Here is a 15,489-nt window from a genome sequence, read left to right on the forward strand (position 1 = left end):
GCGGGCGAGACGGGAAGGAGCATTGGTCATGCATCCCTTCCTGAGGGTGAGACAGGGAAGAGATAAAATCCCAGTATGAAGCCGAGAGAACGAGGAGACATGAACGTGCATCCATGTATGCGGGCGAGAAGGGAAGGAGCATTGGTCATGCATCCCTGCATGAGGGTGAGACAGGGAGGAGATAAAATCCCTGTATGAAGACAAGAGAACGAGGTGGCATGAACATGCATCCTTGTATGCAGGTGTGACATGGAGTCATCATGAACATGCATCCCTTTATAAGGACATAACATGGAGGACGCATGAACATGAATGCCTGAATTTTATGGTGGTGGCCTTCGGGTGATTTGGCACGTGCAATTGGTGAAGAGCACTTCTCCTGCGCAAAAAAATAAATGTACTATTAGCACCCCGGAGGGAGCCTCTGCACTTCTTATAGGGAGAAAACTCTGCAATGGAAGGGGACAGGGTCAATAACAGCTGTAAACTCTCACAAGACCATCACTGCTCTCACACTTTCCTGCTCTCAGGCTGGCGGGCCATTATCGGCCCTGGCTGCCGCACCATTGCCAGGTTTGTGTAACTATATTATTTCGAATTGGCTCCACTTTGATGACTTTCATTTGGATTCTGACTTGATTATTGAGATCTTAAATAAGTGACTGGGGATCAGGTGTCCACTTATTCTCATGGATAACATCACAACCAACCTTTAATTCAAACATGAGTCATGACATCACAGATGGAGTACAGCTTATGATAGAGGTGGAACGTCACATCGTAGCAGCCCAAGTAGCTCGCCGTGATCGTATAGTGGTTAGTACTCTGCGTTGTGGCCGCAGCAACCTCGGTTCGAATCCGAGTCACGGCATTGCGGTGAGGCAATGTCACGGCAGTTGGGCAGATATTTTAGAATTTCCATTAATACATTGGCAATCTCTGTGGAGGACTGAAACAATTTGATATGTCCTGTTACTGTTATGAACCTTTTGTTTCTTTAATGCTCTTTGCACACTTTTTCATCGGGTGACTGTAATGTATTTCAACCAAATCTAATTAAAAGCGCATTATCTGGTGACATTTGCAGTACATGAAACATTATAACACTGCCATTTACGTCAATAACCACTAGCTTGATTAAGACATATGTATTGCAGCGACAGTATTTCCCAGTTACAAATGGGAATAAAAACAACATCCGCGAGGGATTGAACCAACGACATTTAACTGATGTTGCCAATGGAGCGCTTTACAGAGAGCGCGAGGTCCCGCCTTTACAGTCACACGCTGATGATAATACAGATGTTTAAATAAACAGGCATATCTGTGGACTTGTGGTCTTTCTACATTGGGACTCATAGTCTAGTCCTAGGCTAATGTAGGCACTGGCGTATCTTTTAGTGGAATGAGAGGCATTCTGTAGTCGCGTGAAAGGACCTTTCAAGTCAATCTGATCTGTATTGTCCTGTGAAAAAAAGCGTTCTTAGACACAGTGAGGAGTTTTTGGGGATAATGGGAAAATCATTTCCAACTAAATGACAGGAATTTCTTAGTCCAATCATGAGGTGTGCTAGGCTTTTTTATACTGTGGCGGAAAGAGAGAGAGTATAACAGTCATTATAAATAAAGGGCCAAGGAAGTGACAGTTTATGGAAGGAACAATTTGCACATAGTTTTAGAATGTGGTCAGGAGGAGGACAATGTGCTTACACATATGAAACATTAGAAGGTAGACATTATGGAAGCACATATATTTCTTTATTTTTATTGTATTTGGGGAGAGGGGGTTAATATAGCACGTCCAATGTGGAAAAGTGCTTTCCATAGCACCTTGCAGGTGGGCGACATCTAGAGCTGTGCAGTAGCCACCCATGCCCCAGACGTCAAAGAGAACAAGAAGTTACACATGTTGGAAGTGAGGGTGAGACATTGAGGAGATATGATCCCCGTATGAAGCCGAGAGAAGGAGGAGGCGTGAACGTGCATCCATGTATGCAGGCGAGAAGGGAAGGAGCATTGGTCATGCATCCCTGCATGAGGGTGAGACAGGGAGGAGATATGATCCCCGTATGAAGCCGAGAGAAGGAGGAGGCGTGAACGTGCATCCATGTATGCGGGCGAGACAGGAAGGAGCGTTGGTCATGCATCCCTGCATGAGGGTGAGACAGGGAGGAGATATGATCCCCGTATGAAGCCGAGAGAAGGAGGAGGCGTGAACGTGCATCCATGTATGCAGGCGAGAAGGGAAGGAGCATTGGTCATGCATCCCTGCATGAGGGTGAGACAGGGAGGAGATATGATCCCCGTATGAAGCCGAGAGAAGGAGGAGGCGTGAACGTGCATCCATGTATGCGGGCGAGACAGGAAGGAGCATTGGTCATGCATCCCTGCATGAGGGTGAGACAGGGAGGAGATATGATCCCCGTATGAAGCCGAGAGAAGGAGGAGGCGTGAACGTGCATCCATGTATGCGGGCGAGACGGGAAGGAGCATTGGTCATGCATCCCTTCCTGAGGGTGAGACAGGGAGGAGATAAAATCCCAGTATGAAGCCGAGAGAACGAGGAGACATGAACGTGCATCCATGTATGCGGGCGAGAAGGGAAGGAGCATTGGTCATGCATCCCTGCATGAGGGTGAGACAGGGAGGAGATAAAATCCCTGTATGAAGACAAGAGAACGAGGTGGCATGAACATGCATCCTTGTATGCAGGTGTGACATGGAGTCATCATGAACATGCATCCCTTTATAAGGACATAACATGGAGGACGCATGAACATGAATGCCTGAATTTTATGGTGGTGGCCTTAGGGTGATTTGGCACATGCAATTGGTGAAGAGCACTTCTCCTGCGCAAAAAAATAAATGTACTATTAGCACCCCGGAGGGAGCCTCTGCACTTCTTATAGGGAGAAAACTCTGCAATGGAAGGGGACAGGGTCAATAACAGCTGTAACCTCTCACAAGACCATCACTGCTCTCACACTTTCCTGCTCTCAGGCTGGCGGGCCATTATCGGCCCTGGCTGCCGCACCATTGCCAGGTTTGTGTAACTATATTATTTCTAATTGGCTCCACTTTGATGACTTTCATTTGGATTCTGACTTGATTATTGAGATCTTAAATAAGTGACTGGGGATCAGGTGTCCACTTATTCTCATGGATAACATCACAACCAACCTTTAATTCAAACATGAGTCATGACATCACAGATGGAGTACAGCTTATGATAGAGGTGGAACGTCACATCGTAGCAGCCCAAGTAACTCGCTGTGATCGTATAGTGGTTAGTACTCTGCGTTGTGGCCGCAGCAACCTCGGTTCGAATCCGAGTCACGGCATTGCGGTGAGGCAATGTCACGGCAGTTGGGCAGATATTTTAGAATTTCCATTAATACATTGGCAATCTCTGTGGAGGACTGAAACAATTCGATATGTCCTGTTACTGTTATGAACCTTTTGTTTCTTTAATGCTCTTTGCACACTTTTTCATCGGGTGACTGTAATGTATTTCAACCAAATCTAATTAAGAGTGCATTATCTGGTGACATTTGCAGTACATGAAACATTATAACACTGCCATTTACGTCAATAACCACTAGCTTGATTAAGACATATGTATTGCAGCGACAGTATTTCCCAGTTACAAATGGGAATAAAAACAACATCCGCGAGGGATTGAACCAACGACATTTGACTGATGTTGCCAATGGAGCGCTTTACAGAGAGCGCGAGGTCCCGCCTTTACAGTCACACGCTGATGATAATACAGATGTTTAAATAAACAGGCATATCTGTGGACTTGTGGTCTTTCTACATTGGGACTCATAGTCTAGCCCTAGGCTAATGTAGGCACTGGCGTATCTTTTAGTGGAATGAGAGGCATTCTGTAGTCGCGTGAAAGGACCTTTCAAGTCAATCTGATCTGTATTGTCCTGTGAAAAAAAGCGTTCTTAGACACAGTGAGGAGTTTTTGGGGATAATGGGAAAATCATTTCCAACTAAATGACAGGAATTTCTTAGTCCAATCATGAGGTGTGCTAGGCTTTTTTATACTGTGGCGGAAAGAGAGAGAGTATAACAGTCATTATAAATAAAGGGCCAAGGAAGTGACAGTTTATGGAAGGAACAATTTGCACATAGTTTTAGAATGTGGTCAGGAGGAGGACAATGTGCTTACACATATGAAACATTAGAAGGTAGACATTATGGAAGCACATATATTTCTTTATTTTTATTGTATTTGGGGAGAGGGGGTTAATATAGCACGTCCAATGTGGAAAAGTGCTTTCCATAGCACCTTGCAGGTGGGCAACATCTAGAGCTGTGCAGTAGCCACCCATGCACCAGACGTCAAAGAGAACAAGAAGTTACACATGTTGGAAGTGAGGGTGAGACATTGAGGAGATATGATCCCCGTATGAAGCCGAGAGAAGGAGGAGGCGTGAACGTGCATCCATGTATGCAGGCGAGAAGGGAAGGAGCATTGGTCATGCATCCCTGCATGAGGGTGAGACAGGGAGGAGATATGATCCCCGTATGAAGCCGAGAGAAGGAGGAGGCGTGAACGTGCATCCATGTATGCGGGCGAGACAGGAAGGAGCGTTGGTCATGCATCCCTGCATGAGGGTGAGACAGGGAGGAGATATGATCCCCGTATGAAGCCGAGAGAAGGAGGAGGCGTGAACGTGCATCCATGTATGCAGGCGAGAAGGGAAGGAGCATTGGTCATGCATCCCTGCATGAGGGTGAGACAGGGAGGAGATATGATCCCCGTATGAAGCCGAGAGAAGGAGGAGGCATGAACGTGCATCCATGTATGCGGGCGAGACAGGAAGGAGCATTGGTCATGCATCCCTGCATGAGGGTGAGACAGGGAGGAGATATGATCCCCGTATGAAGCCAAGAGAAGGAGGAGGCGTGAACGTGCATCCATGTATGCGGGCGAGACGGGAAGGAGCATTGGTCATGCATCCCTTCCTGAGGGTGAGACAGGGAGGAGATAAAATCCCAGTATGAAGCCGAGAGAACGAGGAGACATGAACGTGCATCCATGTATGCGGGCGAGAAGGGAAGGAGCATTGGTCATGCATCCCTGCATGAGGGTGAGACAGGGAGGAGATAAAATCCCTGTATGAAGCCAAGAGAACGAGGTGGCATGAACATGCATCCTTGTATGCAGGTGTGACATGGAGTCATCATGAACATGCATCCCTTTATAAGGACATAACATGGAGGACGCATGAACATGAATGCCTGAATTTTATGGTGGTGGCCTTCGGGTGATTTGGCACGTGCAATTGGTGAAGAGCACTTCTCCTGCGCAAAAAAATAAATGTACTATTAGCACCCCGGAGGGAGCCTCTGCACTTCTTATAGGGAGAAAACTCTGCAATGGAAGGGGACAGGGTCACTAACAGCTGTAAACTCTCACAAGACCATCACTGCTCTCACACTTTCCTGCTCTCAGGCTGGCGGGCCATTATCGGCCCTGGCTGCCGCACCATTGCCAGGTTTGTGTAACTATATTATTTCTAATTGGCTCCACTTTGATGACTTTCATTTGGATTCTGACTTGATTATTGAGATCTTAAATAAGTGACTGGGGATCAGGTGTCCACTTATTCTCATGGATAACATCACAACCAACCTTTAATTCAAACATGAGTCATGACATCACAGATGGAGTACAGCTTATGATAGAGGTGGAACGTCACATTGTAGCAGCCCAAGTAGCTCGCCGTGATCGTATAGTGGTTAGTACTCTGCGTTGTGGCCGCAGCAACCTCGGTTCGAATCCGAGTCACGGCATTGCGGGGAGGCAATGTCACGGCAGTTGGGCAGATATTTTAGAATTTCCATTAATACATTGGCAATCTCTGTGGAGGACTGAAACAATTCGATATGTCCTGTTACTGTTATGAACCTTTTGTTTCTTTAATGCTCTTTGCACACTTTTTCATCGGGTGACTGTAATGTATTTCAACCAAATCTAATTAAGAGCGCATTATGTGGTGACATTTGCAGTACATGAAACATTATAACACTGCCATTTACGTCAATAACCACTAGCTTGATTAAGACATATGTATTGCAGCGACAGTATTTCCCAGTTACAAATGGGAATAAAAACAACATCCGCGAGGGATTGAACCAACGACATTTAACTGATGTTGCCAATGGAGCGCGTTACAGAGAGCGCGAGGTCCCGCCTTTACAGTCACACGCTGATGATAATACAGATGTTTAAATAAACAGGCATATCTGTGGACTTGTGGTCTTTCTACATTGGGACTCATAGTGTAGTCCTAGGCTATTGTAGGCACTGGTGTATCTTTTAGTGGAATGAGAGGCATTCTGTAGTCGCGTGAAAGGACCTTTCAAGTCAATCTGATCTGTATTGTCCTGTGAAAAAAAGCGTTCTTAGACACAGTGAGGAGTTTTTGGGGATAATGGGAAAATCATTTCCAACTAAATGACAGGAATTTCTTAGTCCAATCATGAGGTGTGCTAGGCTTTTTTATACTGTGGAGGAAAGAGAGAGAGTATAACAGTCATTATAAATAAAGGGCCAAGGAAGTGACAGTTTATGGAAGGAACAATTTGCACATAGTTTTAGAATGTGGTCAGGAGGAGGACAATGTGCTTACACATATGAAACATTAGAAGGTAGACATTATGGAAGCACATATATTTCTTTATTTTTATTGTATTTGGGGAGAGGGGGTTAATATAGCACGTCCAATGTGGAAAAGTGCTTTCCATAGCACCTTGCAGGTGGGCGACATCTAGAGCTGTGCAGTAGCCACCCATGCCCCAGACGTCAAAGAGAACAAGAAGTAACACATGTTGGAAGTGAGGGTGAGACATTGAGGAGATATGATCCCCGTATGAAGCCGAGAGAAGGAGGAGGCGTGAACGTGCATCCATGTATGCAGGCGAGAAGGGAAGGAGCATTAGTCATGCATCCCTGCATGAGGGTGAGACAGGGAGGAGATATGATCCCCGTATGAAGCCGAGAGAAGGAGGAGGCGTGAACGTGCATCCATGTATGCAGGCGAGAAGGGAAGGAGCATTGGTCATGCATCCCTGCATGAGGGTGAGACAGGGAGGAGATATGATCCCCGTATGAAGCCGAGAGAAGGAGGAGGCGTGAACGTGCATCCATGCATGCGGGCGAGACAGGAAGGAGCATTGGTCATGCATCCCTGCATGAGGGTGAGACAGGGAGGAGATATGATCCCCGTATGAAGCCAAGAGAAGGAGGAGGCGTGAACGTGCATCCATGTATGCGGGCGAGACGGGAAGGAGCATTGGTCATGCATCCCTTCCTGAGGGTGAGACAGGCAGGAGATAAAATCCCAGTATGAAGCCGAGAGAACGAGGAGACATGAACGTGCATCCATGTATGCGGGCGAGAAGGGAAGGAGCATTGGTCATGCATCCCTGCATGAGGGTGAGACAGGGAGGAGATAAAATCCCTGTATGAAGCCAAGAGAACGAGGTGGCATGAACATGCATCCTTGTATGCAGGTGTGACATGGAGTCATCATGAACATGCATCCCTTTATAAGGACATAACATGGAGGACGCATGAACATGAATGCCTGAATTTTATGGTGGTGGCCTTCGGGTGATTTGGCACGTGCAATTGGTGAAGAGCACTTCTCCTGCGCAAAAAAATAAATGTACTATTAGCACCCCGGATGGAGCCTCTGCACTTCTTATAGGGAGAAAACTCTGCAATGGAAGGGGACAGGGTCAATAACAGCTGTAAACTCTCACAAGACCATCACTGCTCTCACACTTTCCTGCTCTCAGGCTGGCGAGCCATTATCGGCCCTGGCTGCCGCACCATTGCCAGGTTTGGGTAACTATATTATTTCTAATTGGCTCCACTTTGATGACTTTCATTTGGATTCTGACTTGATTATTGAGATCTTAAATAAGTGACTGGGGATCAGGTGTCCACTTATTCTCATGGATAACATCACAACCAACCTTTAATTCAAACATGAGTCATGACATCACAGATGGAGTACATCTTATGATAGAGGTGGAACGTCACATTGTAGCAGCCCAAGTAACTCGCCGTGATCGTATAGTGGTTAGTACTCTGCGTTGTGGCCGCAGCAACCTCGGTTCGAATCCGAGTCACAGCACTGCGGTGAGGCAATGTCACGGCAGTTGGGCAGATATTTTAGAATTTCCATTAATACATTGGCAATCTCTGTGGAGGACTGAAACAATTTGATATGTCCTGTTACTGTTATGAACCTTTTGTTTCTTTAATGCTCTTTGCACACTTTTTCATCGGGTGACTGTAATGTATTTCAACCAAATCTAATTAAGAGCGCATTATGTGGTGACATTTGCAGTACATGAAACATTATAACACTGCCATTTACGTCAATAACCACTAGCTTGATTAAGACATATGTATTGCAGCGACAGTATTTCCCAGTTACAAATGGGAATAAAAACAACATCCGCGAGGGATTGAACCAACGACATTTAACTGATGTTGCCAATGGAGCGCGTTACAGAGAGCGCGAGGTCCCGCCTTTACAGTCACACGCTGATGATAATACAGATGTTTAAATAAACAGGCATATCTGTGGACTTGTGGTCTTTCTACATTGGGACTCATAGTCTAGTCCTAGGCTATTGTAGGCACTGGTGTATCTTTTAGTGGAATGAGAGGCATTCTGTAGTCGCGTAAAAGGACCTTTCAAGTCAATCTGATCTGTATTGTCCTGTGAAAAAAAGCGTTCTTAGACACAGTGAGGAGTTTTTGGGGATAATGGGAAAATCATTTCCAACTAAATGACAGGAATTTCTTAGTCCAATCATGAGGTGTGCTAGGCTTTTTTATACTGTGGCGGAAAGAGAGAGAGTATAACAGTCATTATAAATAAAGGGCCAAGGAAGTGACAGTTTATGGAAGGAACAATTTGCACATAGTTTTAGAATGTGGTCAGGAGGAGGACAATGTGCTTACACATATGAAACATTAGAAGGTAGACATTATGGAAGCACATATATTTCTTTATTTTTATTGTATTTGGGGAGAGGGGGTTAATATAGCACGTCCAATGTGGAAAAGTGCTTTCCATAGCACCTTGCAGGTGGGCGACATCTAGAGCTGTGCAGTAGCCACCCATGCCCCAGACGTCAAAGAGAACAAGAAGTTACACATGTTGGAAGTGAGGGTGAGACATTGAGGAGATATGATCCCCGTATGAAGCCGAGAGAAGGAGGAGGCGTGAACGTGCATCCATGTATGCAGGCGAGAAGGGAAGGAGCATTGGTCATGCATCCCTGCATGAGGGTGAGACAGGGAGGAGATATGATCCCCGTATGAAGCCGAGAGAAGGAGGAGGCGTGAACGTGCATCCATGTATGCGGGCGAGACAGGAAGGAGCGTTGGTCATGCATCCCTGCATGAGGGTGAGACAGGGAGGAGATATGATCCCCGTATGAAGCCGAGAGAAGGAGGAGGCGTGAACGTGCATCCATGTATGCCGGCGAGAAGGGAAGGAGCATTGGTCATGCATCCCTGCTTGAGGGTGAGACAGGGAGGAGATATGATCCCCGTATGAAGCCGAGAGAAGGAGGAGGCGTGAACGTGCATCCATGTATGCGGGCGAGACAGGAAGGAGCATTGGTCATGCATCCCTGCATGAGGGTGAGACAGGGAGGAGATATGATCCCCGTATGAAGCCGAGAGAAGGAGGAGGCGTGAACGTGCATCCATGTATGCGGGCGAGACGGGAAGGAGCATTGGTCATGCATCCCTTCCTGAGGGTGAGACAGGGAGGAGATAAAATCCCAGTATGAAGCCGAGAGAACGAGGAGACATGAACGTGCATCCATGTATGCGGGCAAGAAGGGAAGGAGCATTGGTCATGCATCCCTGCATGAGGGTGAGACAGGGAGGAGATAAAATCCCTGTATGAAGACAAGAGAACGAGGTGGCATGAACATGCATCCTTGTATGCAGGTGTGACATGGAGTCATCATGAACATGCATCCCTTTATAAGGACATAACATGGAGGACGCATGAACATGAATGCCTGAATTTTATGGTGGTGGCCTTCGGGTGATTTGGCACGTGCAATTGGTGAAGAGCACTTCTCCTGCGCAAAAAAATAAATGTACTATTAGCACCCCGGAGGGAGCCTCTGCACTTCTTATAGGGAGAAAACTCTGCAATGGAAGGGGACAGGGTCAATAACAGCTGTAAACTCTCACAAGACCATCACTGCTCTCACACTTTCCTGCTCTCAGGCTGGCGGGCCATTATCGGCCCTGGCTGCCGCACCATTGCCAGGTTTGTGTAACTATATTATTTCTAATTGGCTCCACTTTGATGACTTTCATTTGGATTCTGACTTGATTATTGAGATCTTAAATAAGTGACTGGGGATCAGGTGTCCACTTATTCTCATGGATAACATCACAACCAACCTTTAATTCAAACATGAGTCATGACATCACAGATGGAGTACAGCTTATGATAGAGGTGGAACGTCTCATCGTAGCAGCCCAAGTAGCTCGCCGTGATCGTATAGTGGTTAGTACTCTGCGTTGTGGCCGCAGCAACCTCGGTTCGAATCCGAGTCACGGCATTGCGGTGAGGCAATGTCACGGCAGTTGGGCAGATATTTTAGAATTTCCATTAATACATTGGCAATCTCTGTGGAGGACTGAAACAATTCGATATGTCCTGTTACTGTTATGAACCTTTTGTTTCTTTAATGCTCTTTGCACACTTTTTCATCGGGTGACTGTAATGTATTTCAACCAAATCTAATTAAGAGCGCATTATCTGGTGACATTTGCAGTACATGAAACATTATAACACTGCCATTTACGTCAATAACCACTAGCTTGATTAAGACATATGTATTGCAGCGACAGTATTTCCCAGTTACAAATGGGAATAAAAACAACATCCGCGAGGGATTGAACCAACGACATTTAACTGATGTTGCCAATGGAGCGCTTTACAGAGAGCGCGAGGTCCCGCCTTTACAGTCACACGCTGATGATAATACAGATGTTTAAATAAACAGGCATATCTGTGGACTTGTGGTCTTTCTACATTGGGACTCATAGTCTAGTCCTAGGCTAATGTAGGCACTGGCGTATCTTTTAGTGGAATGAGAGGCATTCTGTAGTCGCGTGAAAGGACCTTTCAAGTCAATCTGATCTGTATTGTCCTGTGAAAAAAAGCGTTCTTAGACACAGTGAGGAGTTTTTGGGGATAATGGGAAAATCATTTCCAACTAAATGACAGGAATTTCTTAGTCCAATCATGAGGTGTGCTAGGCTTTTTTATACTGTGGCGGAAAGAGAGAGAGTATAACAGTCATTATAAATAAAGGGCCAAGGAAGTGACAGTTTGTGGAAGGAACAATTTGCACATAGTTTTAGAATGTGGTCAGGAGGAGGACAATGTGCTTACACATATGAAACATTAGAAGGTAGACATTATGGAAGCACATATATTTCTTTATTTTTATTGTATTTGGGGAGAGGGGGTTAATATAGCACGTCCAATGTGGAAAAGTGCTTTCCATAGCACCTTGCAGGTGGGCGACATCTAGAGCTGTGTAGTAGCCACCCATGCCCCAGACGTCAAAGAGAACAAGAAGTTACACATGTTGGAAGTGAGGGTGAGACATTGAGGAGATATGATCCCCGTATGAAGCCGAGAGAAGGAGGAGGCGTGAACGTGCATCCATGTATTCAGGCGAGAAGGGAAGGAGCATTGGTCATGCATCCCTGCATGAGGGTGAGACAGGGAGGAGATATGATCCCCGTATGAAGCCGAGAGAAGGAGGAGGCGTGAACGTGCATCCATGTATGCGGGCGAGACAGGAAGGAGCGTTGGTCATGCATCCCTGCATGAGGGTGAGACAGGGAGGAGATATGATCCCCGTATGAAGCCGAGAGAAGGAGGAGGCGTGAACGTGCATCCATGTATGCAGGCGAGAAGGGAAGGAGCATTGGTCATGCATCCCTGCATGAGGGTGAGACAGGGAGGAGATATGATCCCCGTATGAAGCCGAGAGAAGGAGGAGGCGTGAACGTGCATCCATGTATGCGGGCGAGACAGGAAGGAGCATTGGTCATGCATCCCTGCATGAGGGTGAGACAGGGAGGAGATATGATCCCCGTATGAAGCCGAGAGAAGGAGGAGGCGTGAACGTGCATCAATGTATGCGGGCGAGACGGGAAGGAGCATTGGTCATGCATCCCTTCCTGAGGGTGAGACAGGGAGGAGATAAAATCCCAGTATGAAGCCGAGAGAACGAGGAGACATGAACGTGCATCCATGTATGCGGGCGAGAAGGGAAGGAGCATTGGTCATGCATCCCTGCATGAGGGTGAGACAGGGAGGAGATAAAATCCCTGTATGAAGACAAGAGAACGAGGTGGCATGAACATGCATCCTTGTATGCAGGTGTGACATGGAGTCATCATGAACATGCATCCCTTTATAAGGACATAACATGGAGGACGCATGAACATGAATGCCTGAATTTTATGGTGGTGGCCTTCGGGTGATTTGGCACGTGCAATTGGTGAAGAGCACTTCTCCTGCGCAAAAAAATAAATGTACTATTAGCACCCCGGAGGGAGCCTCTGCACTTCTTATAGGGAGAAAACTCTGCAATGGAAGGGGACAGGGTCAATAACAGCTGTAAACTCTCACAAGACCATCACTGCTCTCACACTTTCCTGCTCTCAGGCTGGCGGGCCATTATCGGCCCTGGCTGCCGCACCATTGCCAGGTTTGTGTAACTATATTATTTCTAATTGGCTCCACTTTGATGACTTTCATTTGGATTCTGACTTGATTATTGAGATCTTAAATAAGTGACTGGGGATCAGGTGTCCACTTATTCTCATGGATAACATCACAACCAACCTTTAATTCAAACATGAGTCATGACATCACAGATCGAGTACAGCTTATGATAGAGGTGGAACGTCACATCGTAGCAGCCCAAGTAACTCGCCGTGATCGTATAGTGGTTAGTACTCTGCGTTGTGGCCGCAGCAACCTCGGTTCGAATCCGAGTCACGGCATTGCGGTGAGGCAATGTCACGGCAGTTGGGCAGATATTTTAGAATTTCCATTAATACATTGGCAATCTCTGTGGAGGACTGAAACAATTCGATATGTCCTGTTACTGTTATGAACCTTTTGTTTCTTTAATGCTCTTTGCACACTTTTTCATCGGGTGACTGTAATGTATTTCAACCAAATCTAATTAAGAGCGCATTATCTGGTGACATTTGCAGTACATGAAACATTATAACACTGCCATTTACGTCAATAACCACTAGCTTGATTAAGACATATGTATTGCAGCGACAGTATTTCCCAGTTACAAATGGGAATAAAAACAACATCCGCGAGGGATTGAACCAACGACATTTAACTGATGTTGCCAATGGAGCGCTTTACAGAGAGCGCGAGGTCCCGCCTTTACAGTCACACGCTGATGATAATACAGATGTTTAAATAAACAGGCATATCTGTGGACTTGTGGTCTTTCTACATTGGGACTCATAGTCTAGTCCTAGGCTATTGTAGGCACTGGTGTATCTTTTAGTGGAATGAGAGGCATTCTGTAGTCGCGTGAAAGGACCTTTCAAGTCAATCTGATCTGTATTGTCCTGTGAAAAAAAGCGTTCTTAGACACAGTGAGGAGTTTTTGGGGATAATGGGAAAATCATTTCCAACTAAATGACAGGAATTTCTTAGTCCAATCATGAGGTGTGCTAGGCTTTTTTATACTGTGGCGGAAAGAGAGAGAGTATAACAGTCATTATAAATAAAGGGCCAAGGAAGTGACAGTTTATGGAAGGAACAATTTGCACATAGTTTTAGAATGTGGTCAGGAGGAGGACAATGTGCTTACACATATGAAACATTAGAAGGTAGACATTATGGAAGCACATATATTTCTTTATTTTTATTGTATTTGGGGAGAGGGGGTTAATATAGCACGTCCAATGTGGAAAAGTGCTTTCCATAGCACCTTGCAGGTGGGCGACATCTAGAGCTGTGCAGTAGCCACCCATGCCCCAGACGTCAAAGAGAACAAGAAGTTACACATGTTGGAAGTGAGGGTGAGACATTGAGGAGATATGATCCCCGTATGAAGCCGAGAGAAGGAGGAGGCGTGAACGTGCATCCATGTATGCAGGCGAGAAGGGAAGGAGCATTGGTCATGCATCCCTGCATGAGGGTGAGACAGGGAGGAGATATGATCCCCGTATGAAGCCGAGAGAAGGAGGAGGCGTGAACGTGCATCCATGTATGCGGGCGAGACAGGAAGGAGCGTTGGTCATGCATCCCTGCATGAGGGTGAGACAGGGAGGAGATATGATCCCCGTATGAAGCCGAGAGAAGGAGGAGGCGTGAACGTGCATCCATGTAAGCCGGCGAGAAGGGAAGGAGCATTGGTCATGCATCCCTGCTTGAGGGTGAGACAGGGAGGAGATATGATCCCCGTATGAAGCCGAGAGAAGGAGGAGGCGTGAACGTGCATCCATGTATGCGGGCGAGACAGGAAGGAGCATTGGTCATGCATCCCTGCATGAGGGTGAGACAGGGAGGAGATATGATCCCCGTATGAAGCCGAGAGAAGGAGGAGGCGTGAACGTGCATCCATGTATGCGGGCGAGACGGGAAGGAGCATTGGTCATGCATCCCTTCCTGAGGGTGAGACAGGGAGGAGATAAAATCCCAGTATGAAGCCGAGAGAACGAGGAGACATGAACGTGCATCCATGTATGCGGGCAAGAAGGGAAGGAGCATTGGTCATGCATCCCTGCATGAGGGTGAGACAGGGAGGAGATAAAATCCCTGTATGAAGACAAGAGAACGAGGTGGCATGAACATGCATCCTTGTATGCAGGTGTGACATGGAGTCATCATGAACATGCATCCCTTTATAAGGACATAACATGGAGGACGCATGAACATGAATGCCTGAATTTTATGGTGGTGGCCTTCGGGTGATTTGGCACGTGCAATTGGTGAAGAGCACTTCTCCTGCGCAAAAAAATAAATGTACTATTAGCACCCCGGAGGGAGCCTCTGCACTTCTTATAGGGAGAAAACTCTGCAATGGAAGGGGACAGGGTCAATAACAGCTGTAAACTCTCACAAGACCATCACTGCTCTCACAGTTTCCTGCTCTCAGGCTGGCGGGCCATTATCGGCCCTGGCTGCCGCACCATTGCCAGGTTTGTGTAACTATATTATTTCTAATTGGCTCCACTTTGATGACTTTCATTTGGATTCTGACTTGATTATTGAGATCTTAAATAAGTGACTGGGGATCAGGTGTCCACTTATTCTCATGGATAACATCACAACCAACCTTTAATTCAAACATGAGTCATGACATCACAGATGGAGTACAGCTTATGATAGAGGTGGAACGTCTCATCGTAGCAGC

At 46.4% G+C, this 15,489-nt stretch overlaps 5 non-coding genes across 5 annotated transcripts; all 5 read left to right on the forward strand.

Moving 5' to 3' along the window:
- Positions 1–799: 799 nt before the first annotated feature.
- On the forward strand, positions 800–871 carry TRNAH-GUG (transfer RNA histidin (anticodon GUG)). Its single transcript has one exon. It is a non-coding gene; the product is annotated as a tRNA-His (tRNA).
- A 2,398-nt stretch (positions 872–3,269) lies between these two features.
- Positions 3,270–3,341, forward strand: TRNAH-GUG (transfer RNA histidin (anticodon GUG)). Its single transcript has one exon. It is a non-coding gene; the product is annotated as a tRNA-His (tRNA).
- A 2,398-nt stretch (positions 3,342–5,739) lies between these two features.
- Positions 5,740–5,811, forward strand: TRNAH-GUG (transfer RNA histidin (anticodon GUG)). The gene has a single exon. It is a non-coding gene; the product is annotated as a tRNA-His (tRNA).
- Positions 5,812–10,560: 4,749 nt separating this feature from the next.
- Positions 10,561–10,632, forward strand: TRNAH-GUG (transfer RNA histidin (anticodon GUG)). Its single transcript has one exon. It is a non-coding gene; the product is annotated as a tRNA-His (tRNA).
- A 2,398-nt stretch (positions 10,633–13,030) lies between these two features.
- Positions 13,031–13,102, forward strand: TRNAH-GUG (transfer RNA histidin (anticodon GUG)). Its single transcript has one exon. It is a non-coding gene; the product is annotated as a tRNA-His (tRNA).
- Positions 13,103–15,489: the final 2,387 nt, after the last annotated feature.

This window comes from Ambystoma mexicanum (assembly GCF_040938575.1).
Source record: "Ambystoma mexicanum isolate Mex_15411 chromosome 12 unlocalized genomic scaffold, UKY_AmexF1_1 Mex_chr12_unloc.1, whole genome shotgun sequence".
NCBI classification, from domain to species: domain Eukaryota; kingdom Metazoa; phylum Chordata; class Amphibia; order Caudata; family Ambystomatidae; genus Ambystoma; species Ambystoma mexicanum.